The 26,098-nt window shown below is 38.9% G+C and overlaps 1 long non-coding RNA gene across 1 annotated transcript in view; it reads left to right on the plus strand.

The window, feature by feature from the left end:
- The first annotated feature begins 13,685 nt into the window (after positions 1–13,685).
- Positions 13,686–26,098, plus strand: part of LOC123630562 — a 50,792-nt gene continuing 38,379 nt past the window's right edge. The window contains exon 1 of the long non-coding RNA XR_006732703.1: positions 13,686–14,110. This is a non-coding gene — a long non-coding RNA (uncharacterized LOC123630562). The remainder of the gene's footprint in view (positions 14,111–26,098) is intronic.

Below are 26,098 nucleotides of genomic sequence, written 5' to 3' on the forward strand. Positions count from 1 at the left end.
TCTGCAGCTCTGGTGTTGGTTGGCATCAAAAGTGCACGTTACATAACTGCATGCACATCCTCCTGAAAATAATATCACACAAAAACAAGCATTGTTGCCTTGTTGTCAACATTTGCAGACTCGTCAACCTGGATTGCATACCACAGTGACTCATCGATCCTCTCTAACAATTGTGCCTCAATATTCTCTTCTATTTCATTAATTTGTCTAGTTATGGTGCTAGCCGAAAGAGGAGCAAGTCTCACCTTTTGAACTGCAGCTTTTCCTAAAAGTTCCTAAAGATCTTTCCTAAAAGATCCTTAGCAGCAGGCAGGATCAACTCTTCACCAATGGTAAAAGACTTCTTAGCTCTAGCAATGTGTTTAGCCACTAAGAATGATGCTCTCAGTGCTGACACATTTAATGAAGTGGTGGCCTTCAATAATTGCTTGTGTTCTTCATGTCCGTGTTTTTTTCTCTTGAAAAACTTGAAAGGCTTGTTCTTTAATGCAGGTGCTTGATCTCCAGTGGCAAAGCAGTTTTGAAGGTTTTATGGCTCTGTTGGATAGCTGGTCACCACATATACAAAGCAGGTTTGGAGAATGTGAATCACCTGTTGCAATGAACCCATAATTAAGTAGGACGCGTGGTATTTGCTTTTAAATGCAGCTTTCACTTTGTTGGCAGTCTTAGAGTCTTCTGCTGTCACATCATTGGGTCTTTCCCCGTTTTCAAAGAAGCTCTCCAGCGATGTTTGTTTTTTTACTTATTTTTGCCATACTCATTTTTGCCAGAGTTAGCTCGTGGGCTTACCAAAACTGTGACTAAGATAAGTGTGCAATGCAGGAAAGAGCTGTGGATGGAAGTGGTAAATAAATAACGGGCAGGCCATGCGTGGACTAAAATAAGTATCAGATTCTGACTTACAGCCTGCCACCAGATGCAGCTGTACAATTGAAGTACATCAACTCGCCACTACAAAGCCTGCCACCAGATGCAGCTTAATTGTCACTTGCCACTCACTGATAGGGTTTTGATATGAATCTGCAAGTAATTGATTTATTATTGTCTCTGTGCAGTCAAACCTCTCTGCTATTGATAACCTGTATTTGCAGCTGCTCCCCAGGCTAGCATCACCGCCTTAGCTCCACCTCAGATCATCAGGTGTTACAGTCTCACAAGGAGTGTGCAACCTAGATCCCTGGCATGTGCAGTTTACGGTAGGGTTCATACTGCTATGAGAATCTAATGCTGCCGCTGATCTGACAGGAGGCAGAGCTCAGGCGGTGATGCAAGTGAGCGATGGGGAGTGGCTGTAAATACAGATGAAGCTTGGCTCTCTCCCCGGCTGCTCACCTCCTGCTGTGCAGCCCATTCCTAACAGGCCACAGACCAGTACTGGTCCTCAGCCTGGGGGTTGGGGACCACAGGCTTAGAACATTGGACTTAGACTTTGTGAGTTAGAATTATAACAATTGTTTTAACAGTAATTTTCTTTTTCTTTTTTTTTTTTTTGAGACAGAGTCTCGCTCTGTTGCCTGGGCTAGAGTGTCGTGGCATCAGCCTAGCTCACAGCAACCTCAAACTCCTGGGCTCAAACAATCCTCCTTCCTCAGCTTCCCACGTAGCTGGGACTACAGGCATGTGCCACCATGCCGACCTAATTTTTTTTTCTATATATTTTTAGTTGTCCAGCTAATTTCTTTCCATTTTTGTAGAGACAGGTCTTACTCTTGGTCAGGCTGGTTTCGAACTCCTGATCGCAAGCGATCCTCCCGCCTCGGCCTCTCAGTGTGGTAGGATTACAGGCATGAGCCCCCGTGCCCAGCCCTAACAGTAATTTTCAAAAGGAAGCAGTCAAGTAGCTACTGGTTTATGATTAAAGTGGCAGGAGGATTAGTTTAATGTTTTTATAAATTTGAAATTCCTGTCAAACAGGTTCATGTAAATAAGAGATAAGCAGAAACTTCAAATTGAGTGTGTGTATATTGTGTTTGTGAGAGAGAGAGAGAGAGAGAGAGAGAGAGAGGGACTGCTCTTGAAATACAGATGGGTCAAAAAATATCCCAAAAGCACCTTGTTTCCAGGTTAAGAAAGTATTTTTTAAATGACTGGATTTTTACAAATGTTTGGCTTTTGTCCCCTCCTAGTTACTATAGAAAATTAACAGGCATATAAAAGTCATAGCAATCACTGTCAATCTTTCTGGCCTGATTAGTTCTTTCTTAAGGCACAAAGCCAAACCTGACACTATCTACTACTTTATCTTGACAGAAATATTCCAGTTTCAGGTGAAATGCAAAAGGTTTACAGCAGTCCCCAACCATCTTGGCACCAGGGACCGTTTTCATGAAGACAATTTTTCCGAGGACTAGGGTTGGGGGAGGTGATTTCAGGATGATTCAAGAGCATTACATTTATTGTGCACTTTATTTTTATTATTATTACATTGTAATGTATAATTAAATAATCATACAACTCACCATAGGTTGGGGACCCCTGGTTTATGATGTAAAAGTTTTATGATACCTCATCCCAAGCATGCTGGCTGCTTGCCACTGCAGAGAATTTTAGGGATGAGGAGTGGCTGGTCTAAAATTATGGCTAATGAGGGCATGGTGGCTCATGCCTGTAGTCCCAGCTACTAGGGAGGCTGAGGCAGTAGGATCGCTTAAGCCCAGGAGTCTGAGGTTGCTGTGAGCTAGGCTGATGCCACGGCACTCACTCTAGCCCGGGCAACAAAGTGACACTCTGTCTCAAAAAAAAAAAATAAATAAAAAAAAAATAAAATAAAATTATGGCTAATGAAATTATAACCTAGATTTTTCAGCATCCGATAATCATAGACACAAGTTTGTTTATAACAAAGTCTGTAATTTGAGAAGTATCTTTGAAATTTCTTTTCTTCCCATTTTTATGACCATTCAGTTATCCATTTCATTATTCTTTTTGGAGCAAATATATTGAAACTCTGTTTTAACTTTTGCATAAAGTCTGATCTTGAGTATTCAAATGAATGGGCCCTCTGATATGGGGATAAATTATGCCACATGGTCACTGAAAATAGAACTAACCCAGAAAGCAATTTTGACCTAAGATCTCATTTTTTTAACAGAGGTTTTTTTTTTTTTTTTTCCCCCAGTAATAATTCAGTCCTGGGCTTTGGGGATGAGTCAGAAAAGACTGGGGGTGGAGGGAGCAATTTTATACTAAATAAATTCTGCAGTATCCAAGGCAGATCAATTTTACAGGAACTTCTGAGAACTCAGATCATGTTTGTCCATACACAGATACTTAATGAGCATATCCTTTCTGCCTAACACTGTGTCAAATATCATGGACATATAAAAATATCTGTAAGAAAAATAGAGGACCTATAATCATGCTGAAGAAACAATAAAATTGTTAAGAACAATTAAATGCTAAATTTTGTTGTAATAAACAAACTATAAATTCAATAAAGAGAGACTCCAGATTGGAATAATTGCTGTGGTTTCACCAGAAGAAATGGGGGATCAACTGAAGGTTTATTAACCTTGATTCTATCCTGGGTAGGATGACTGTGAAGTAAAACAAACAAACCACCAGATTTGTTGGTAGAAATAATTTAGACAATATAAGGAACGATCTAAGTATGGTCAGCCCAAGCCTTGCAGGGATAGACCAATACAGTTACAGGACAAATTTCAAGAAGATATAATTTCTATTTTATTGGGATAAAAGAGAAGTGTCCAGCAGATTAAATTCTGGTCTGTGACAAGCTATTGTATTAATTTTCTATTGCTGCATAACAAATTACTGCAAATTTAGCACCTTAAAATAGCACACATTCATTAACCCATAGTTCCTGTGCATCAGGAGCCTGGGCACAGCTTACCTGGGTCCTCTGCTCCAGGGTTTCCAAAAGCTGCAGGCAACATCTTGGCTGAGCCACAGTCTAATCTGGAGGCTCACCTAGGGAAGAATCTGCTGCTCAGCTCATTTAGGTTGTTGGCAGAATTCTGATCCTTGCAGCTATATGACTGAGGCCCCAGCATTTTATTAGCTGTTGGCTGGGGGCCACACTTAGGTCCTAGAGGCCACCTATAATTTCCTGCTGCATAGACCTTCCATAGGTAGTCATAATATGTCAGTTTGCTTCTGGAAGTCCAGTAAGTCTTGACCTTGGTCTACTAAGAGTCATATATATGATCTTTAAATATATATACATACACACACATATATACATACACACACACATACACACACACACACATATATATATATACACACACATACCCCTTAGGTTTGCTAAATTATAAATAATAGATAAATAGATAGATAAAGTAACTTAATCACGGGAGTGGCATCCCATTATTGTTGGCATGTTCTACTAAAACTAAATCATAGGTTCTACCTGCATTAAAGGAGGGGAGATTAGCTCATTAGGTGTCACCTTAGGGCTGTGTCTACCTAGCTACTAAACACTATATAATATATTTTTACCATATTTTATTGTACTGGTTAAGAACTCAGCACTTTAGTTGGTGATATTAAATAATCTCTTTCTCCTTACTAGAGGAGACAATTCTCCATGTACCTCACAATTCTGTATCTCTTCTGAGCAAGAGGCCTTGGCATCTTTGTTCTGTTTGCACAGATGTCTCTATAGCTAATGTCTCCTAAGTCAGATGACTGATTTGTTGGTCGACCAGAGTGGTAAAGACAATTCTTTCCTTCCTGGAAAATAATAGGCAGGTTTTCTAGCATTCTCCCTATAAGATTGAGGGTTTCCTAAGCTAAGGGTTCTTCAGCTGTGACACAATTCCACTGTGTATGCAGCATCCACTGGAGTCCACATCTTCTTTGCCACATGGGACTTGGGAATAAGGGAAATCAATGTGAACATGAAGCTTATGTTGCCTGCTGTGCCCTGGGTAATGAAGTCTTTTGTCTCTGACCCAATAGTCTCATGTCTTCTGCCAGCATATGTGAAATGGCAGGCAGGCTAATGCATTAGCTTCAAGCAGAGTAAAATTTCAGACCTTTCACAATTCTTGACAGTCAATTTTCCTCTATGTAATTTAAGAGATTAGGGTGAGATGATTTCTAAGGTTTCTTTCATGTTAATCTTTCATATTCTAATGTGCTAATTGACTCTGTCATGTTCATCATTGTTGTAGAAGAACTCAACCATTTTTGTGCTTGACCTCCTTAAAGGATTGTTAACTAAACACTCCACAATATTCTGGCAATAGTTAAGATTATTTAAAATCACCTTTTGTAAATGAGAAAATGAAAATTATTTTAATTTTCTGGTACTGCCAATATAATGCATTGGCCATTTGGGAAATAAATCTGTTAACATACTGATTGGACTGGGAGTCATGTGTTTATCTCCCAGCTCATGGTTTGTTGTTTTTTTTTTGAGACAGAATCTCACTCTGTTGCCTTGGCTAGAGTGCTGCGGCATCAGTGTAGCTCACAGCAGCCTCAAACTCCTGGGCTCAAGCAATCCTCCTGCCTCAGCCTCCCGAGTAGCTGGGACTACAGGCATGCACCACCATGCCCGGCTAATTTTTTTCTACATATTTCTAGTTGTCCAGATAATTTCTTTCTATTTTTAGTAGAGACAGGTCTCACTCTTACTCAGGCTGGTTTCGAACTCTTGACCTTGAGCGATCCTCCCGCCTCGGCCACCCAGAGTGCTAGGATTACAGGCGTGAGCCACTGCGCCCGGCCCCAGCTCATGTTTTTACTGTAGATTTTTGTGTGTTTTTTTTTTTTTTTTTTTTTTTTAAGAGACAGGATCTCACTTGGTTGCCCAGGTTGGAGTACAGTGGTGTAATCATAGGTCACTGCAACTTCAAACTCCTGGGCTGAAGCATCCTCTTTCCTTAGCCTCTTGAATAGCTAGGACTATAGGTGTGTGCCACCATGCCTAGCTAATTTTTTTTAAATTATTTTTTTGTAGTGAAGGGGTCTCACTATTGCCCAGGCTGGTCTCAAACTCTTGGCCTCAAGTGATCCTCCTGCCTTGGCCTCCCAAAATGCTGGGTTTACAGGTGTGAGCCATTGACTCTGGCCTGTATTTCTTTAAGTTGTGTTTATATATAAGTGGCTGAAATATCCCACATCCTGTATTTTATTCAAACTTTTCCTATCTCACTTTAAAACATTAAATTTTCTATTGTGAATTAGCATTTATTAATTGATATTTTTTGTTTTATGAAAAAATGAAGTGATTTGGCAGGAGACAGAATTGCAGTCAATGGGGTAGGGAGCCTGAGAGGGTATCTGAAACTAACTCACAGGGCAGGCGAAGTGCACAGATGTGACAAGCAGCATTTCCACGAAGTTAGCAAAAGGCCACAAAACTGCAGAAGAGCCTGATTTTGCTACTTTACTATTTTCTTCAGCTATAACTGCAATTAAAAAACTCAAAAGTAATTTTATTGCATATGAAAAATTTACAGAGACTTCAGAAATAGCTAATAAATATTTTTCACAGAAAATTATATTTGGCTTAATCCTTTAAAATGAAAGCTTCAACATAGAAAAAAAATCTTAACATTCTAACATCAGAATTTGTGCCGCGTGTAAGCTTTGTGTGTGTGTGTGTGTATGTGTGTCCGTGCAATTCAAGTCAAACTACAGTGAAAAGGTGCCTCTACCTCCACCTGTGGGGACAGGTTTTAGGCAAAATGTCATTTATTTGGAGCCACCCTTTTGCCTCCTTTCTCAGCCTCATAGGACAATGATGATGATGATGAAGATGAAGGTGACTGATGATGACAACAATAGCCACAACATCAGCTGAAATGTATTGAGTCCCTAATGTGGATCAGGCATTGCTCTATGTGCTTTACTCATGTTTCATTCAAGTCTTAAAACAGTTTATGGGTTAAGTATTACTATTAAAGCCACTTTTGACCGCATAAAGAGATTATGTAACTTGTCCAAGTTCAAACCATTTTTAAGTAGGGTCAGAACATTATCCCAAACCTAAATAAATGACATCTCAGTGCACTGGGAAATTTTTTTTTTCCAGTTAAGAGGCACACAAGAGAGAGAGAGAGAAATCAATCAATCAGGAATCTAATTAGGAAAAATGAAACTAATTTAGATTTTGATAAATCTATCAAATGTTCCACTCATAATTAATTTAGCATGATGAGCAAAATAAGAAAAAGATCATCAGTTAAAAGAAAGATAGAGTTGAACAGAGAGTGACAGAGACTAGGAGCTAGAAGATTCTTTTGGGGCCCCAAAGAATCCTGCATCTCAGCCTCTCTGGCTCTGTCAGATCAGGCTTAGCATCATTTAACACATGGCAGATTTTTTTTCTTTTTTCATGATGTAAAGCCTTCTCTTAACTACACATTCCTCTTCAAATACCACCCTATTTCTCTGTTCCCCTTGCCAGACAAAATGCTCCAAAGAGCTACCTATGTTTACCATCTCTGCCTTCCTTAGCTTCAATAGATATCTCTGGTTCTTGTCTTACTAATGCCTTTCAGCATCATCTAACAAAGTTGATTATCTTTTCCTTCACAAAACACTCTTCCTTTTTTGCAACACCACACTTGTCTGATTGGCCTGCTTTCTTACCGGCTTCTCTTTCCCAGTCTCTTTTCCTGGCTTCTGCAGGAACAAATTCGACGAAGCAAGTTTATTCTCTTCATCTCTGTGCTAGCCCGTGGCCTGTGAGGGTACTCAGTAAATATTTTCTGTATATGTGAACTAATGAATGGATGGATGGATGAATAAATTAATGAACCATTCCAGTATTATAGAAGCACACAGGTGACAGAGTTTAACTTTGCCTGCAGCAGTCAGAAATTTTTCTGGAGAAGGTAAAAATTGACCTGTCTTGAGAGATGAGTCAAGATTTGTCTGGTGAACAAATAAGGAATTCATTTCTATACATGAACATTCTTAGAAAATTATCTTATAGTGTACCATATACCAGGAAACTATGGGAAAAGGTACTATTCCAGAAGGAGACAGTAAACTGAGAAGGAGAAAGATATGACCTTCAGGAGATCCAGCACAAATGAGAAGTAAAGGGAGCCCCACGGAAGATGGGCAAGAGAGAGGCTGTGACCTGGCCAGGCAGCAGGCCTAGAGATGAGCAGTCCAGATTGGATCAGGAGGGCAAAGTGCTGCAAGAAAATGAAACTGATGGAGTACACGTCTGCCAGGGGAACTGAGTCTGCTAGGTCCGCAGAAATCCAGGTGATATAGGCAAATCTTAGGCAAAATAAAAAGTTATACCAAAAAAAAAAAAGAGCATCATGACTCAGGTGTGAACAGTGTTTAACGTAGTCCTAATAATGCAATACTGAATATTTATTTGATTAAGATTTTTACCTTTATTGGAAGGATGAAAGAAACGGGAAAAAAGTCTGTCCTTTGGGGAAGGATAAGCATGAAAGGGAGCTAAGTTTTCATGCTCTACAGAGGAAATTCAACAAATAATGGCTAAATTTGAAAAATTATTATAGCATTATGAATATATTAGTTAGAGATAAAGAGTTAAATGCTAAAAGAAAAAGCCAAAATAGTTGGAAATGATTGTCTCTTTGGAAGAGAATGGACAAGGGAAGGGGTCAAGTGATTACTGCTTTTCATAATAAACGATATTGAAGTGTTTTGCTTTAAAGTATATGTTAAAAAGAATAAAATTAGGGAGAAGAGAGATTAAACAATGTAATTAAAATAAACAATTCAGTATTCCACACTAATTTCTGGGTATGGATGCCAAAACCTTTACTTTAATGTTGGAAAGTTTTAAAAAGAATTGGTGGAGAGGTTGAGAGTTTTTATTTAATTAATCTTTATGAAAATAAACTTTGGTCAGTTGATGTGATCTCAGAATTTCTTCTTAGAAGGTGATGATGTGACCACAGGCAGACCTAACTGGAAGAATATCATGGCCCTCACCTGTGTCAAAATTATATTCCTAAATGTCAGTTGGTGAACACAGTATTGCTTTCAGGGGTATTTGCATTTGTATCTTGTTGGTAAACTCAGAGATCACATTCTTAGTCCAATCTGGTTCATAAATATAATAAATGTTACTAAACATATTAAACATTGTTGAAGTCAAGCTTGTGGGATAATGTGTTTTCTTTTAATAAAAACCCTTTGGAAAAATCATTCTTTCTGTGAAGAACTCTGTAATTTCATAGCTTTTATGTTACAAAACTCATTTTTAATGAGGGAAAAAGTCATTCAGCAGAGATGACCTATTAAATAAAAGTATAATATCATTCTGTGAATAAATATCCAGTAGTGAGATAGCTGGATCGTAGTTTTTATATGGTAGTTCTTTTTTTTTTTTTTTCTTTTGAGACATGGTCTCACTCTGTTTCCTGAGCTATCACGCAGTGGTGTCATCATAGCTCAGTGCAAACTTAAACTCCTGGGCTCAAGCCATCCTCCTGCCTCAGCCTCCCGAGTAGCTGGGACTACAGGCATGCACCAAGATGCCCTACTAATTTTTCTATTTCAGTAGAGATGGGGGTCTCACCCTTGCTCAGGCTGTTCTCAAACTTCTGACCGTAAGTTATCCTCTCTCCTCGGACTCCCAGAGTGCTAGGATTACAGGTGTGAGCCACAGCGTTTGGCCCCTCCCTGCTCTTTGTCCATTTCTTTTCATGAGAGAGTGTAGGCAACAAACAGGTTACACCTTCCTAAATATTTGTGTGACCACAAAAAGTGTTTTGTATTTTTTAACTTTTCTCCCAATTTGATAAAGTTTATTTATTTAACAAACATCTGTTGAACTGACCTCCTCATTCAAGGAATAAGCCAGATCCCCTGAGAGCTGAGGCTAAGGCAATGAGTGTCTAAAACCACAAGGACAGGTCACTTATGCCCACTCAACTAACATTTGTCACGCATCTGTGATGTACGAGGAACCACGGAAGATATAAGGTTGAATCATGTGTAGTCCTTGCCTTCAGGGTTAAATCTATTAAGGAGGCAGTATACTTACAATCTTAAATAACCTGCAAGGCAGCTGAGGATTAACATTCTCAAGGATAAATAAGTTACTATAGGAAAGATATTTCTGGTGGAGGTCATTAGCTGCTTCATGGAAGTTTTGTTTTATTTTTAATTTTAGTTGTTTCTTTAAGATTCAGATCAATCACCATATCCACTGAGAAGCCTTCCCTGATCCCCCTACTCCTGGCCACCCAGTTTTCTGTGACCTGAGATATCGAGGTTTATTTCAGCAATTAGCACATTTAATCATAAGGATTTATTTGCAGGTTTTACTTCCCTCACTAGTCTGTGACCAAGCTGTGAGTGTGAGTGTGTGTACGCAGTTATTTTAATAACACAGTGCTTGGCACCCACTTGCTACATTAACAAATAAATGAATACATGCCAGCAGAAGTAGTAGGGGGAGAGGGCAATCCAGATGGAAGGAATGGCATGAACAGAGGCAGAGGGAGACAGAGGAAATACATGCCCATGTTGAGCACTGCCTTCTTCACAAATTCACTGGACTTTGTTCCCACTTTAAGATATACCATTAAGGATGCCCTTCAGCTGCAGGTGACAGAGCCCAATCCCAGTGTTTCAAAAAAATAGAGGGTATTTTCCCCCCTTATCAAAGAATCTAGATGTAGGCAGCCAAAGGCTGAGTCATCAATGACCCAGTCTCCCTTCCTCTTTTTATTCCACCATCCTTATTAAGTAGCTTTATTCCCAGGATTGCTTCATTGTCACAGTCCAAGTTCATATTTGCATTTTAAGCAGGACAAAGAGGCAAAAGAGGGCAGCAGGAAAGAAGAGTTATGCCTATATCAGGAAAGCAAAACTTTCCTGGGAATACCAACAGATTTCTGCCTATGTGCCACTGATCAAAACTGTACCTATGGCCATCTCTAGCTGTAGGGGAGGCTGGGAATGTTGATTTTTTTTTTTTTTAGTGGGACACTTTGCTGTCATAAACATATTTGGAGCTCTGTTAATAAAGAAGATGTGGGCCAGACACGGTGGCTCACTTGCCTGTAATCCCAGCACTTTGGGAGACCCAGGCAGGAGAACCGCTTGAGGCCAGGAGTTCAAGACCAGTCTGGGCAACATAGCGAGACTTTGTCTCTACAGAAAATAGAAAAATTACCCAGGCATAGTCATGTAAGTCTGTAGTCCTAGCTACTCAGGAGGCTGAGGCAGGAGTATCACTTGAGCCTAGGAGTTTGAGGCTGCAGTGAGCTATGATGGTGCCACTGTACTCTAGCCTAGGCAACAGAGCAAGACCCTGTCTTAATTTCAAAAAAAAGGAAGAAGAAGAAGAAGAAGAAGAAGAAGAAGTGGAATATGAACATTGAATAGGACTAACAGAATCTGCTACAAAGAAAAAAGAAGATAGTGAAAAAAGTTCATTACTGACTAGAGTCCAGGGTCAGAGGCAGCACTTATTTTCCTGTCCCATCCTAGTTCTGGAGGTCACTTACCAATGGCTCACAAACCCACTGGGTTCACTTCCACACATTCAAAGTTCTTTGTAACTGTGTGGCTATACACCTGGTCTAAAAGTCATTATGGAGGGATTAAAAACTCTGCACTGTCTTCAGGGAGTAGTTTGAGGGTTGGCTCATTGGAGCCTCTTTTTTAATTCAATATCATACATAATGGGACAGAGTATTTGTGTTCCTTTTAAGGAAGTTATTTCTAAGCTCCTACACCCCTGAACAAGAAGCAGCACACAGACCAAAGCTGGAAGAAAGAATAAAATTCCATGAACATGATATTTCTCCAATTCAGGGCATGAGTCACACTAGGCAACCATTGACATTTTCTGATTACAATTAGACTTCCGTATTATTCAAGAAGCTGGGTCATTATCCTAACTTCCAGAATGGAACCTAAAACAATTCCTTTTTCAAATGTGATATTGTTAGTCTGGGGTAAAACTAGTTTGTCTGGCTTCTTGGTGTATATCAGCACTTTTTCTAAATTCAGAATATTTGAGACCCCCTAGGACTTTCGATTATGACACTGCAAATTATTTCAGTGTTCAGATTCTGGACAAATCCTAAAATAATTATAAACTCTGAAAAATGTCACAATACAATGAGTGGACATATTTCATTTCACATGTGTGGATTCTTGCCCCTTGGACTCTATTATTCTTTAAGTGTTTCCTGTGTTTCTAGACAATATTTATGGCCCTTTGAACCCTCCTAAGGAAAACATTTATTTACAGCAGGAATAGAGTAAAAACAGGTTGCATTGTATTTCTTTTTTTTTTTTTTTTTTGAGACAGAGTCTCGCTTTGTCGCCCAGGCTAGAGTGAGTGCCATGGCATCAGCCTAGCTCACAGCAACCTCAAACTCCTGGGCTTAAGTGATCCTACTGCCTCAGCCTCCCGAGTAGCTGGGACTACAGGCATGTGCCACCATGCCCGGCTAATTTTTTCTATATAGATTTTTAGCTGTCCAAATCATTTCTTTCTATTTTTGGTAGAGACGGGGTCTCACTCTTGCTCAGGCTGGTCTCGAACTCCTGACCTTGAGCGATCCACCCGCCTCGGCCTCCCAGAGTGCTAGGATTACAGGCGTGAGCCACCGCGCCCGGCCCATTGTATTTCTTTTGAAAGTGATGCAGTTCTCAGGATGCTACTGAAGCATCATGAAAGCTTATCAAACGATTGTAAAATGTATTTTATATGATATTTTGAACGATTACCACACTACTTAGTGATAATGCCATGTACAATTGCTTTTTGAATCTGTTCTAAACATGTGCCGTAGATTTTTTCATAAGATACTGCTCAATATGTATTTTTGGGCAAAAAGAAGTATTTGTTACACTACTCCCTCCAAACAGAGCCTGAGAATGAAAAGCTGTTAACTGTCTAAGCAGTGTGTGATTTAGCACCTAGCTTCAAAATGCCTGGGTTTAAATTCCATCTCTAATACTTATAAACTATGTGACCTCAGGCAGGTTTCTTAACTTCTCTGTGACTCAGTTTTATCCTTGTAAAATGGAGGAATTAAAAGTACTGATGTCATTATGTTGTTTGAAGATAAAAACTGGAATAGCAGATGGCACATCATAAGTGCCATATAAATTTTTGCTTCATAAATGTAGCGTTATTATTGGAAAGTATGGAAATGGACATGACTGGCTTATAGCGGTCCTTGACTCTTAGTCCTAGCCACTGTGGGGGAGCAAAAACCATCTCCCACGCTTGCCTGGCAAACATGCTGGAAGCTGCCAATTTCTGCCTCAGGACAGGCTCAGGCTTCACTAGAATGTAGTCTCCCACGCAGTCTTCTGAAGGTAAATTTGGAGAGACGTACATGGAAAAAGGGAAGTAGGGATCATGTCAACAGTTTAGTTGAAATCCAGCATGAAAGAAATTCCAGCACTTGATTCTTGCCTTCAAAGTTGGAGACAAATGATTTAGACATCTCCATTATTCAGATATGAGTATGAGAACACAGAGCTAACAGTGGCTTAAGCCATAGCCGTCTTTTGTTATCTTGCATAATCAGCAGTCTGGAGGAAGATAGTTCCCTATTAGGGGCAGAGGCTTAATGAAACCATCAAGGTAGCAGGGTGTTTTCTCTTTCTGCTCTGCTACTCTGGGTATGTTGGCGTTGGCAAATGACATTATACTGATAACTTGGCTCCTACAGCTGTAGGCGTCATATCCCCACTACTGGCATTCTAACCAAGAGTAAGGGCCAAGTTGGGGGAAAAGGATTTCTTTCTTACTTGAAAGGAATTTTTTTTCTAGAAACCTCCCAGTAAACTTAGCTTTCAACTTAATTGCAGGAAAACGGTCCCTTGGCCGTGGCTAGCTTCATGGAAAGTTGGGAAAATATATGGCAAAGCGCAGTGAAACTGACATGATTGGCATCTATCAGTCACAGTTGATCATGTGTGCCTGGACACATCATCGTCCCTAATAAAATAGGTGTTCTGTTAGCAGGGAAGCGGGGGCAGCTGTCAGTCGGTCAATGACCTTTCTGTCACAGAGCCTGGAACACTTACAGAACTATATACGAAAATCACATCCAAGTAGATAGTCAATTGATAAAATCAGGAATAACTCTTAGGCATCTTAAGAAACAGAGAGACAAACGGAACATTGTGGAATCACAGAGAAGACAACAAGGAGCAGGTAAGACTTGCATTTAGTCTTAAATAATGAAGCTAGCCTACTGCTGGAGGACCTTGCAAGCCTCCAATGTACCAATTCTGACCATATGCATTTGGTTATCCTGTGTGCTCAGTGGATGTTGCCTCTTTCAACTCTGTAGACTAAGCCAGCAGCCTGTGGCCATCCTTGAACTCTCCCTTATCCCCCCATCCAGTCAGTCACTCCCTTAAATAAGGGGCTCATATCTTGTCTGCATTACAGGCTTCCCTATGTCCAATGTTTTCCTCTTCAACACAACTTCCATTCTCTACCAAGTGATACAACATAGTGGTAGTCCCTAATTACATCTTTCAATCATCCTCAGGACCTCTCAGATAAAACCCAACACTCCTTTGTTGTTGTTGTTGTTGTTTGTTTTTTGCTTGGAGTATTTTTTTTTTTTTAAGAGACAGGGTTTTTGTCACCCAGGCTGGAGAGCAGTGGCATGATCATAGCTCACTGTAGCCTTGAACTCGGGGGCTCAAGCGATCCTCCCACCTCAGCCTCCTGAGTAACTGAGACTATAGGCACATGCCACCTCACCCAGCTAATTTTTAAAATTTTTTGTAGAGACAAAGTCTCACTATGTTGCCCAGGCAGATCTCGGGCTCATGGCTTCTAGTGATCCTCCCACCTGGGCTTCCCAAACAACTGGGATTACAGGTGGGAGGCACAGCACCTGGCCAGCCAATGCTCCTTTTGCTCTTGCCCTGTCTCTCCTCCCCTCTGTCACCGTTTATCCAGCCATACCAATCCTCTTGAAGTCGCCTCTAGGTGTGGAGTGCTCTCTCGCTCCACCTCTAGCTCATGCCACTCTCTTTCTGCACCGAATGTGGTTTGTGAACTTCTTCACCTGGTAAATTCCTATGTATTCTTGAATATTTGTCTCATGTGTCATCTTATCCCTTAGATTGTTAGTTCTCTTAATTCCTTATTGCCCTGTTTCTAACCATAACTCCTAGCAAAACCCTTTATTATAGGAAAAAGAGAGTTTTGTTGAGAACCTATGTGCCAGATATTAGATGGGGTGCTTGTACAGATTATTTCATTTAATCTTCACCACTGTAAGGATTTTACAGACAAATCGTATGTAGCAAAGGGTGATCCCGTTTGAAACAGAAAGGGTAACTGGACTATTTGAGATCCGTACAGCAAAAGGTCATGGGAATGTTTTTCCCAATAACATATGCTGACAATCACCATTTACTTTTTTTCAAGTCAGAAGTTGTGACATACTCCAGGCATAATTTCTGCAGGCTATACAAACAATTGTTGGTCACTTTCTCTAAGTCTGTTTTCAGTTGATCTTCATATGTCAAAGGACCTCTACTAACCCCTTTATTGACTGCTGAACTTGATTGTTAATTACCTCCACCAGTTTTTTGAAGGCACTCACTTACCATCAAAGGTGCATTTTAACACTTGTGAAACTCCACAGTGGTGCCTTGCAGCGTCTCCAACACTATCAATTTCGGTGCTATTCATCAGCCTTTAAAATTTGTCCAACTGCTCGACGAAACATGGAATAATGGCAGAAAGAAAGATCATGACAGAGTAAGCAGACTAATTGGCTGGGAACATATGATATTGCTTACTCTATGTGCTGGTTGATGGATCATGAGAAAAATATATATTACTTTTACTGCTCAGTGGAGTAATAAATGCATTGTTCTCTTTAAAAACCCTATTTTTGAAACAGCCTATAACAAACCAACACTATATAAGACAGAACTAAACGAGGAATGTTGTGCTTACAGGAGATACAACTGAGTCAGAGAGGCTGGGAGCTGGCCCAAGGCCACTTTCCTAGGAATCAGTAGAGCCAGGCTTTGCCCCTAGGTCTGCCTTGCTCTGCAGTAAATATTCTTTTGACTACACCACACTATCTCAATATGGCATTTGACACATGCTGTTGTAATCACTACTTTCTTTCTTTCTTTTTTACTGTCTCTTCCCTTTGGGGTTGATCAAGGAAATCATGACTGTCATTATCTTTATGGTAACCCAGAGGTGCATTCTTTAACATCTGATCCCTCTGTTAAAACACATCTTAATATACATCATTATTGCACCATGTTTATGTTTTACTGTGACAGAATTAATTAGAGAAACTATCTTGCACTAGTGCAGGAAGTAGCACTATGGCCAAGAGAAGCAAAGGAGAGTTTCTGCACAAGTCTGAAAAAAGACTCATATTTTAGGCTACTTGATACCTGAATTGCCAGTTAAGTCTTTCAGTTGCAACTAGTATATTGAAGCAACCTACAGGATGTAATCCTAATTTATCTTCAATTAATTTATTAATTTATCTTCAATTGCTTCATTAGATTTATTCATTGGAGTTACTCCTTTCACTTTCCCTGAATGAACGTAATGAAATTTTTTTCTTTTTGAAACTGAGTCTCACTCTGTCGACCTGGGTAGGGCACAGTGGCGTCATCGTAGCTCACTGCAGCCTCAAACTCCTGGGCTCAAGGGATCCTCTTGCCTCAGCCTCCTGAGTAGTTGGGACTACAGGCACGTGCCATGACACCCAGCTAATGTTTCTATTTTTTCAGTGGAGATGGGTCCTTTCTCTTGCTCAGGCTGGGCTTGAATTCCTGAGCTCAAGCAATTCTCCCACCTCAGCCTCCCAGAGTTGTAGGCGTGAACCACCATACTGAGCCCTTGAATGAAATTTTGCTTGCACTAAAATATTTCTGTCCACCTGTAGGTAATCCAGTCCGAATATATCTCTTTAATCTCATTTAATGCAAGAAAAATCTCTTATCATTTTTTCTTGATATTGATTTTTTAAAAAATTTTAAGTATTATGGGCACACAATAGATGTATGTCTTTATAGAGTACATGTGATGTTTTGATACAGGCATGCAATGTGTATTAATCAAATCACGGTAATTGGGGTATCCATAATCTCAAGCATTTATCATTCCTCTGTGTTAGGAACATTTCAATTGCATTCTTTTAGTTATTTTAAAGTATATCTTAATTTATTGTTGATTATAGTCACTTTGTTGCACTGTCAAATATTGTTCATTCTAACTATGTTTTTGTAACCATTAACCATCCCCATTTATTGATTTTTTGAAGAGAGTAGACCAGTTGTCTTATAAAATACCCCTGTATTCTGGATTTAGGCTGATTCTTTTCTTGTGCCATTTAAAGTGATCCTCTATTTCCTGAATTTGCTATAAACTTGAAGTTACTTCTAAAGGCTTTATTTAATTTTGGATAAACCTTCTGGGCAAAAGTAGTTCGTAGGTGGTGCTCAGTGCTTCACATTTCACCCCCTTAGGAATACATGCTATTAGACGATGCTAAGTTTAATCACTTGGTTAAGGTAGTGATCTCCATTATAAAGGTTCATTTTTTTCCATTTTCAATGAGCAAATAATCCGCAGAATGCTATACAAGTATCCTGTTACCGAAAATCATTTCACTGAAAGATTTTAACATCTATTAACAATCATTTTCTGTATCATTTATTTTATGGTTGCTTGGATTGAAGATTTTCCATTTTTATAATCTTTTTTAAAGTTATTAGCCAGTGTTCTTCAGAAAAAAGAATTTTCCTTGCTCCCAAAAAGTCAAGATAGATGTTTAATTCTTTTGGTTTAACTACCAATTTTCAGAAAAAAGAGTTGGTATAATAACCACCTCCAGTGATGGTAAACAAACTTCTTTCCTCTTCCTCTCTCTTACTTTTTCTTTCTACAATTAATTTCACCCATTATAATTTATAGGTAAAATCATAGGCTAAAAATTTCCCAAAGAACATCTCAAGCTGTATACTTTTGACAGGACTCATTGATAATTAAATCCTCCTTTGCCTCCAGCATAATATATCCCAGACTGATTTTATATGCTTCCTGCCCCAGACTCTAAATCCATTAATCTTCAAGAAGACCAGGTTCCTTTTAGTAAATTAATAATAAGGTAGAAATTTTAAAAACTGCCTACAAATGAGGTATTTATTTGGGCAAGTAATACGGATATTTGGGCATTAGTTGCATTAGTTGTTACTAGGATGTCATTGCTTCTTGGCTTTTTCATGTGGGTGTTTGTGTGTGTGTGCATGTATTTTTTCCCATGATCCAACATTCAGTATGATAATTTAACACGTGCTCCATTTTTGGAACAATAAAGCCAATTGTTCTGTACTTTAACTGAAAATACATTTTAAAAATATTTACTGTTTCCTTTAAGAGTTTTCTAAATTAAGAAACGAAAAAAACGAACATTATATATAATGAAATACAATTAGTTTCCAATATTATTACCTTTCTAGGTAACAAACTTAATCTTTTTAGTTGCTTTAGTATCTTCTGTTAAATCTACAAAGCTGTTTTCAGTGATGGAGGAAGGATTGCTTTTTTTTTTTTTAACTCCAGGCATGCTTACAATATGCAGCTGTACAATTCTTCGAGATGATTGGTCACTTGTTCATCAAGATGCATCTCTCTGTAAGAGGATTCTACATGATAGGTGATGTCAAGAGGAGGCCTGGTGCTCAGATTCTCCGAGTCTCCTGGAGCTCCCTGATCAATTTGGTGATTCCATGAAGTTTCCTCTGTAGCACTTCAGTGTCTTCCCTCAAAACTTTCACCTGGAGCTCTGTATCTCACTGTACTCAATGCCATGAACCTGTCCTGATTATTGGGAGTTTGAACAACTTGGATCAATTTCTGTAACCTCCATGTCTTTTGATATTTTGTGTCCTGTTCTGGCCTTCGTCTTTAGGTGATGGTTTCTCCAACTCCTGGAACATTCTAGAGTGCCTGTTATTAGAACATGCACTAAATTATCTATATAGCATATGGGTAATCTTGGCATGTGGCCCAAACTCATGAATAATGAGATCTCTCTCCCTCATAAATCAAGGCGATTATATCAAAATGATCGCTATTGATATTTTCAAAGACAGTATCACTGTGTGCTTCATAAAAACTGAATATCACTAGAGTATCACTTTCCTTCTTTCACCTTCTTGCAAGTTAGTCACTCCAGATTGAAATCTTCCAGTTGTCATTCCCAGCCTTACAGAGCAGGAGCCTGGTTCTCCTACTACAGGATTCACAGAATGGAAAAGTCCCATTGTCTTTACCCCATCTGTTTCTTTTCCTTCCAACTCTGACTGTTAGGAAGTTTTTTTTGCCACTTTTCCTCCACATTTCTTAACAATGTGTTCAATCTGCTCCTGTTCTTTCCTAAATTATTGCCTATAAATTTATCTTCAAGATATTTTTGTCCTTTTTAATTTATTTTATTTTAGTTTGTTTTCCTTACTATAAATTCTGAAGACATTGACATCAGTATCTTCATTATCTCCTATCCTCCCTGGTCTGCTGGGTGTTCCTTTATGTTTCTGCTTTTGAGTTCTCTGCCAGTTTGCCATGAAGTCTACACTCTGTATTCTTTGGTTAAGAGCTTTTATCTCTGCTTGCAATAGTATCTTGCATCTTTATAATATATGTTCTCTGGTTTGTGGTAAACCAATTATTAGTACACATTAATTCGAAGTTATCCTTTAGTTCCTCTATAAGACATTGTTCTTTATCTTCTCTCGTTAGGAACTAAAATCCAGTGGCTATTTTAATGATCATGGAGTAATTAGGAACAATAAAATCAGTACCAGGAAATGAACAGAAATAAACAGAAAGTAGGGTCCTTTCTTTGCAATGCACTCATCTGTTAATTCAAAGCTTCTAGAAGGGATTTTGCTCTCACTGCTCTGCTAAGGAGTCTTACTGGAGCCTGGCAAAGAAGGTCTTTCCAGCCTCGTGGTTGTTGTTGTTGCATATGCAATTGTTCTCCTTTCTGTTTATGCCCCTGCTCTTCTCTCCAACCCTCCCCCGCCCCTCTTCTTCCCCTGAGACTTGTCTTTTTCTTTTTCCTTTTGTGGGCCTGGATGTGTGTCATGATTATTTTTTTGTCATCAAAGAAGCTTGAATCATGTGCTAAGCTGCAATTGTGCCTTCTTTTTCTTTCTTTTTTTTTTTATTTTTTACTTATTTAAAAATATTTTTTCTTTGTTTTTTCTTTTTTATTTTCACAGCTCATTCAGCATCGGAATGTGTCTTCTTTTTCTTCAAAGTTTAGCAACGTGCCCACTCCCATGCTCCAAGACAGAGTGGCATATATTTTAATTAGGACCTCATGGCAACATTTCCAATTCAAATTTAATAATATAGATTTTTTCCTTTAACTCCTTTGATTTTATAATTGTATTTGCCTTTTCTCTTACATTGTAAATCTTAGTTTCTAATTAAATTAACACATTTTATTATTTTCTTTATCCTATGATATACAGAAAATTGTTTCAAAACTGCAAAACCAAATTTTCTCCCAATAACAAGCCTATGGAGTGAAGTTTAGAGTTTATTTCTAATTCTTTTTTTTTTTTTTTTTTTAGAGACAGGGTCTTGCTGTGTTGCCCAGTCTAAACTGGAACTCCTAGGCTCAAGTGATCCTCCAAGTAGCCCAGCTTTTATTTCCAGTTCTTTTTGTCCTTAGGCTATACCCTGGCATTAAATATCAGAGGCCTTTTTTTTTTTTTTCCCAAAGTGACTTGGAATAATTATTTCTCGGTGTGGTTCTTTCATCAATTTGATATAAAGTTAGGTTCATTCACTTTACTTTGTTTTCAGTTGTAAGGTTTGTTTTTTAACAGTGACTGATTTTGTGAATATATAAAATCTTTACATATATCAAAGATCAGAACTACATTCAAAGGCATCCTCAGAAAAGTCTTGCTTCCATCCTTATCCCCTACACCCCATTCTCCCCATTCTTATATGTAGACATTTTTAGTGTGGTTTGTTCCTCTAGCATTTGCTTGTTTTTCTCCTCCAAAATTAGATGCGTAATAGATATTCTTATTTCCCCTCTTTTCTTACACCAGCAATATGGTATTATCTGCATTGCTTTGCAACTTTAGCAAAGATGTAAAGCTTACTCCTTTTTTTCTTCTAAATTTTATTTTGGAAAATTTCAATCACATACATAAGTAGAACAGTATTTATGAACCCTAGTACACTTTTTATTCAGCTTTAACTATTATCAATTAGTGGCCAATCTTGTTTTTCCTATCTCCTTATCACCAGCCCTGTATTCTTTTGTTTTTAGGAGATTTCAAGTACCTTTTTTAAAATTAACTTTTTATTTGTAAAACAGTTTTAGGTTTACAGAAAAATTGCAAAGACAGTACAGAGAGTTCTCACATACTCCACATAGTTTCTCTTATTATAAATATCTTACATTAGTATGGGACATTGGTTACTTATTTTTAAGACCCTAGAAACCACCATTCTACTTTCTGTCACTGAAATTTTAACTACTCCAACTACCTCATAGAAGTGGAATCATACAGTATTTGCCTGGCTTATTTCACTGAGCAAAATATCCTCAAGGTTCATCCATGTTGCATTATATGTCAAAATTCCCTCCCTTTTTAAAGCTGAATAATACCCGTTGTATGTACATACCACATCTTGCTTATTCATTCATCCTTCAATGGACACTTGGGTTGTTTCCATGTTTTAGCTATTGTGAATAATGCTATGAACACAGATGTACAAATATCTCTGCAAGAACCTGTTTTCAATTTGTTTGGATATATGCACAGAGGTGGAATTGGTATATCATATGATAATTCTATTTTTAAATTTTTTTAAGGACTGCCATACTATTTTCCTTGGTAGCTCCACCATTTTACATTATCACCAACAATGCACAGGATTCTAATCTCTCCATATCCTTGCCAACACTTGTTATTTTCAGGGTTTTTTTGATAGAAGCCATCCTAACAGGTTTGAGGGTATGAGGTAGTATCTCATTGAAAGTTATGAAAAATGCAACTTAATGACATATATACATTAAGTTGCATTTTTATAATGATTTGTGATGTTGAGCATCTACTCATGTTATTATTGGCCATTGGTATATTTCTGAAGAAATATTTATTCAAATCTTTTGCCCATTTTTTTTTTTAGCTACTTTTTTTTTTTTTTTTTTTGAGACAGTCTCACTCTGTTGCCCAGGCTAGAGTGCCGTGGCATCAGCCTAGCTCACAGCAACCTCAAACTCCTGGGCTCAAGCAATCCTTCTGCCTCAGCCTCCCAAATAGCTGGGACTACAGGCATGCGCCACCATGCCCGACTAATTTTTCTATATATAATTTTAGTTGTCCATATAATTTCTTTCTATTTTTAGTAGAGACGGTGTCTCGCTCTTGCTCAGGCTGGCCTTTGCCCATTTTTGAATTTTTTTTTTTCTCATTGAGTTTTAGGAGTTCTCTATGTATTCTGGATATCAGTCTTTTCTTTCTTTCTTTCTTTCTTTTTTTTTGAGACAAAGTCTTGCTCTGTTGCCTGGGCTACAGTGCCATGGCGTCAGCCTAGTTCTCAGCAACCTCAAACTCCTGGGCTCAAGTGATCCTCCTGTCTCAGCCTCCCTAGTAAGTGGGACTACAGGTGCACACCACTACTCCCAGCTAATTTTTACTGTTTTTAGTAGAGACGGGGTCTCACTCTTGGTCAGGCTGGTCTCAAACTCCTGAGCTTAAGCAACCCTCTCACCTTGGCCTTTCAGAGTGCTAGGATTACAGGCATGAGGCACTGCACCTGGCCTCAATCCATTATTAGATAAATGATTTGCGGCCGGGCGCGGTGGCTCATGCCTGTAATCCCAGCACTATGGGAGGCCGAGGCGGGTGGATCATTTGAGCTCAGGAGTTTGAGACCAGCCTAGAGTGTGACTCCGTCTCTACTAAAAATAGAAAGAAATGATTTGGACAGCTAAAAATATATATAGAAAAAAAAATTAGCCAGCCATGGTGGCTCATGCCTGTAGTCCCAGCTACTTGGGAGGCTGAGGCAGGAGGATCGCTTGAGCCCAGGAGTTTGAGGTTGCTGTGAGCAAGGCTGATGCCACGGCACTCATTCTAGCCCGGGCAACAGAGTGAGACTCTGTCTCAAAAAAAAAAAAAAAAGAGAAGAAAAAAAATAGATATACGATTTGCAAATATTTTTTCTCATTCTATGGATTGTCTTTTTACTCTGCTGATATGATAGTACCTTTTGGTGCACAAAATTTTTAAATTTTCATGAAGTCCAATTTGTCTATTTTTCTTTGTTGCCTGTGCCTTTAGTGTCATATTCAAGAAATCACAGCCTAATTCAGTATTGTGAAGCTTTTGCCCTATGCTCCACCCCTATGTATTAATATTTTTTGAAGTAAATCCCATCATTTTAGATTTCATCTGTAAATATTTTAGCATCTCTAAAATTTGAGGATTCCTTTTCAATATCTATTGCCTATATGTCTATATCTATCTAAAAAACCACAACCCCTTTAATACACTTAAAAATTAGTCATTTTTTAATATGATCAAACATCTTGTAAACATTTGAATTTCTAATTATACAGCTGACTCTATCTGTTTGGGATCCTTCAGTGGCTGTGTTGCTGAAGCTCTCTCCCGAGCAGTCTTTGAAACAGGCAAGTGCATCTACCTCACTGTTGGATACTCTTTCCTCCAGCCACGTGGGATCTGGTGATGCCTCTAGCTTCTCTCTCCTGAGGTCCATTAGCACCTCTAGAGACCTTTATTGACAGATTCCAAGATGACCTCACACTGGGTTTTTTACACGCATCCTACATCGGGCTTACAGGAAACACCCTTTGCACATTTTGCCCTGAAAATTCTGAGCTTTTAGGCTACCCAATGCCATATTCTCCCTTTTGGCTCTTCTCTAAACAATGCTCCTTTGGATTTCTCAGGTGACAGCACTCGTCCCCAGGACCCCCACACACCACTGGATCACACAATAGGTTCTCCAGGGGGTTCCATGGGGCTCTCTCGCCAGGATTGAAATGAGAGCACCAGTTTGTACCTTTCATGCGAGAGGTTTAAAAAAGTCTACACAGATTTTATTCTGAGTTCTAGAGGATGGCCTGATTTATAACTGTCTTTGTTGTGCAATATCTCTTGTCTGAGTTCTCCGCAGAAATTTCCATTTTAACATCTTCTTACATACTCAACCGCCCATATGGGCAAATCAAAGCTTGTTTGAGTTGCATGAAGTGATATCTTTATTTTTCACAGTTGTACACTGAGGTGGCCAAATCTGATGACTGATAAATGTTACATGCTCTTTAATTTTGCACTCTTCAATTTATGGTATGTGAATACTATGAATTTGCAAAGAGAATACTTAGCATACATTAAAGCATCTGTTAGGTGGTTTTACATTTGATTTTGCACTTCAAGCAGATTTTTCTCTTTCAAGTGAGCTCAAAGCCTGGCTGCCGTTTGTCCAGACGTGTAGGAACTTCAGTTCTCCCATCCTGTGCCTCATTCTTACACCTTGAATTTCTGATCTCAGGATGATAGAGTTTTTTTGTTTGATGTAAAAGGGGGAGCCTCATATTTTTCCCTGTTGCATCTAAATATAAATATTTTATTTATTTATTTATTTATTTTTGAGACAGAGTCTCACTCTGTTGCCTGGGCTAGAGTGAGGGCCGTGGCGTCTGCCTAGCTCACAGCAACCTCAAACTCCTGGGCTCAAGCAATCCTCCTGCCTCAGCCTCCCGAGTAGCTGGGACTACAGGCATGTGCCACCACGCCTGGCTAATTTTTTCTATATATATTTTTAGTTGTCCAAATAATTTCTTTCTATTTTTAGTAGAGACGGGTGTCTCGCTCTTGCTCAGGCTGGTCTCGAACTCCTGACCTTGGGCGATCCACCCGCCTCAGCCTCTCAGAGTGCTAGGATTACAGGCATGAGCCACCGTGCCCGGCCTAAATATTTTATTTTATAAGAGTATGATTACTTTGTGCCTAGATGCCTCTCAAGTGTACTGGTTACTGTTCTAGGTAATTCGTGAGGCCTCTGTATTGACAGAACGAGTCACTGATTGGTTTGACATTCTTATGGTGTAAAGTTTACTGTTTCCACAGTGTATCATTACAAGTACTTATTAGGAGTATAAGTACCTTTCACTTTCTTTCATAGAAACACTCCAGAATTTGCTTTTTCTGTAATAAGAATTAGTGATTGCTTAGAAGAATTTTTGTCTTCAAGCAAAAGCTTTTAACAGATTGCCCACATGGCAAGAACTGGATTAGGACTCAGAGACCTGAATTAAACTAAAGAATGTTTGCAAGAAACTAGAAAACTATGATTTTATTCCATTTTTTAATATTATCATTTTTAATAGTTTTAATTTTTTTTTTTGAGACAGGATCTCATTCTATCACCCAGGCTGGAGTGCAGTGGCATCATCATAGCTCACTGCAGCCTCAAACTCCTGGGCTCAAGTGATCCTACTGCCTCAGCCTCCCAAGCAGCTAGGGCTATGGGTGTGCAACACCACTCCCAGACAATATTTTTTATTTTTTGTAGAGACAGAGTCTCACTATTTCCCAGTCTAGTCTAAAATCTTTTTTTATGGATAAGCATATTCTTTTCCAGAATGCTTCAAACTATGCATTATTACCGATCATTAATACAAAGAGATGGCCGGGAGTGGTGGCTCACGCCTGTAATCCTCTGGGAAGCCGAGGCAGAAGGATCACTTGAGATTAGGAGTTCGAGACCAGCCTGAGCAAGAGTGAGATCCCATCACTACTAAAAATAGAAAGAAATAGCTGGACAACTAAAAATATATATAGAAAAAATTAGCCAGGGATGGTGGTGCATGCCTGTAGTCCCAGCTACTCGGGAAGCTGAGGCAGGAGGATTGCTTAAGCCCAGGAGTTTGAGGTTGCTGTGAGCTAGGCTGATGCCACGGCACTCTAGCCCAGGCAACAGAGTAAGACTCCAAAAAAAAAAAAAATAATAATACAAAGAGATAATCCAATAATTTGTCTAAGGCTTTATAGTTTTCAATGAACTTTCATAAATATAAAAATCTGGGAAGTTAGCCAGGCACAGTGGTTCATATCCCAGCACTTTGGAAGACCA

Source organism: Lemur catta, chromosome 1 (genome assembly GCF_020740605.2).
Source record: "Lemur catta isolate mLemCat1 chromosome 1, mLemCat1.pri, whole genome shotgun sequence".
NCBI classification, from domain to species: domain Eukaryota; kingdom Metazoa; phylum Chordata; class Mammalia; order Primates; family Lemuridae; genus Lemur; species Lemur catta.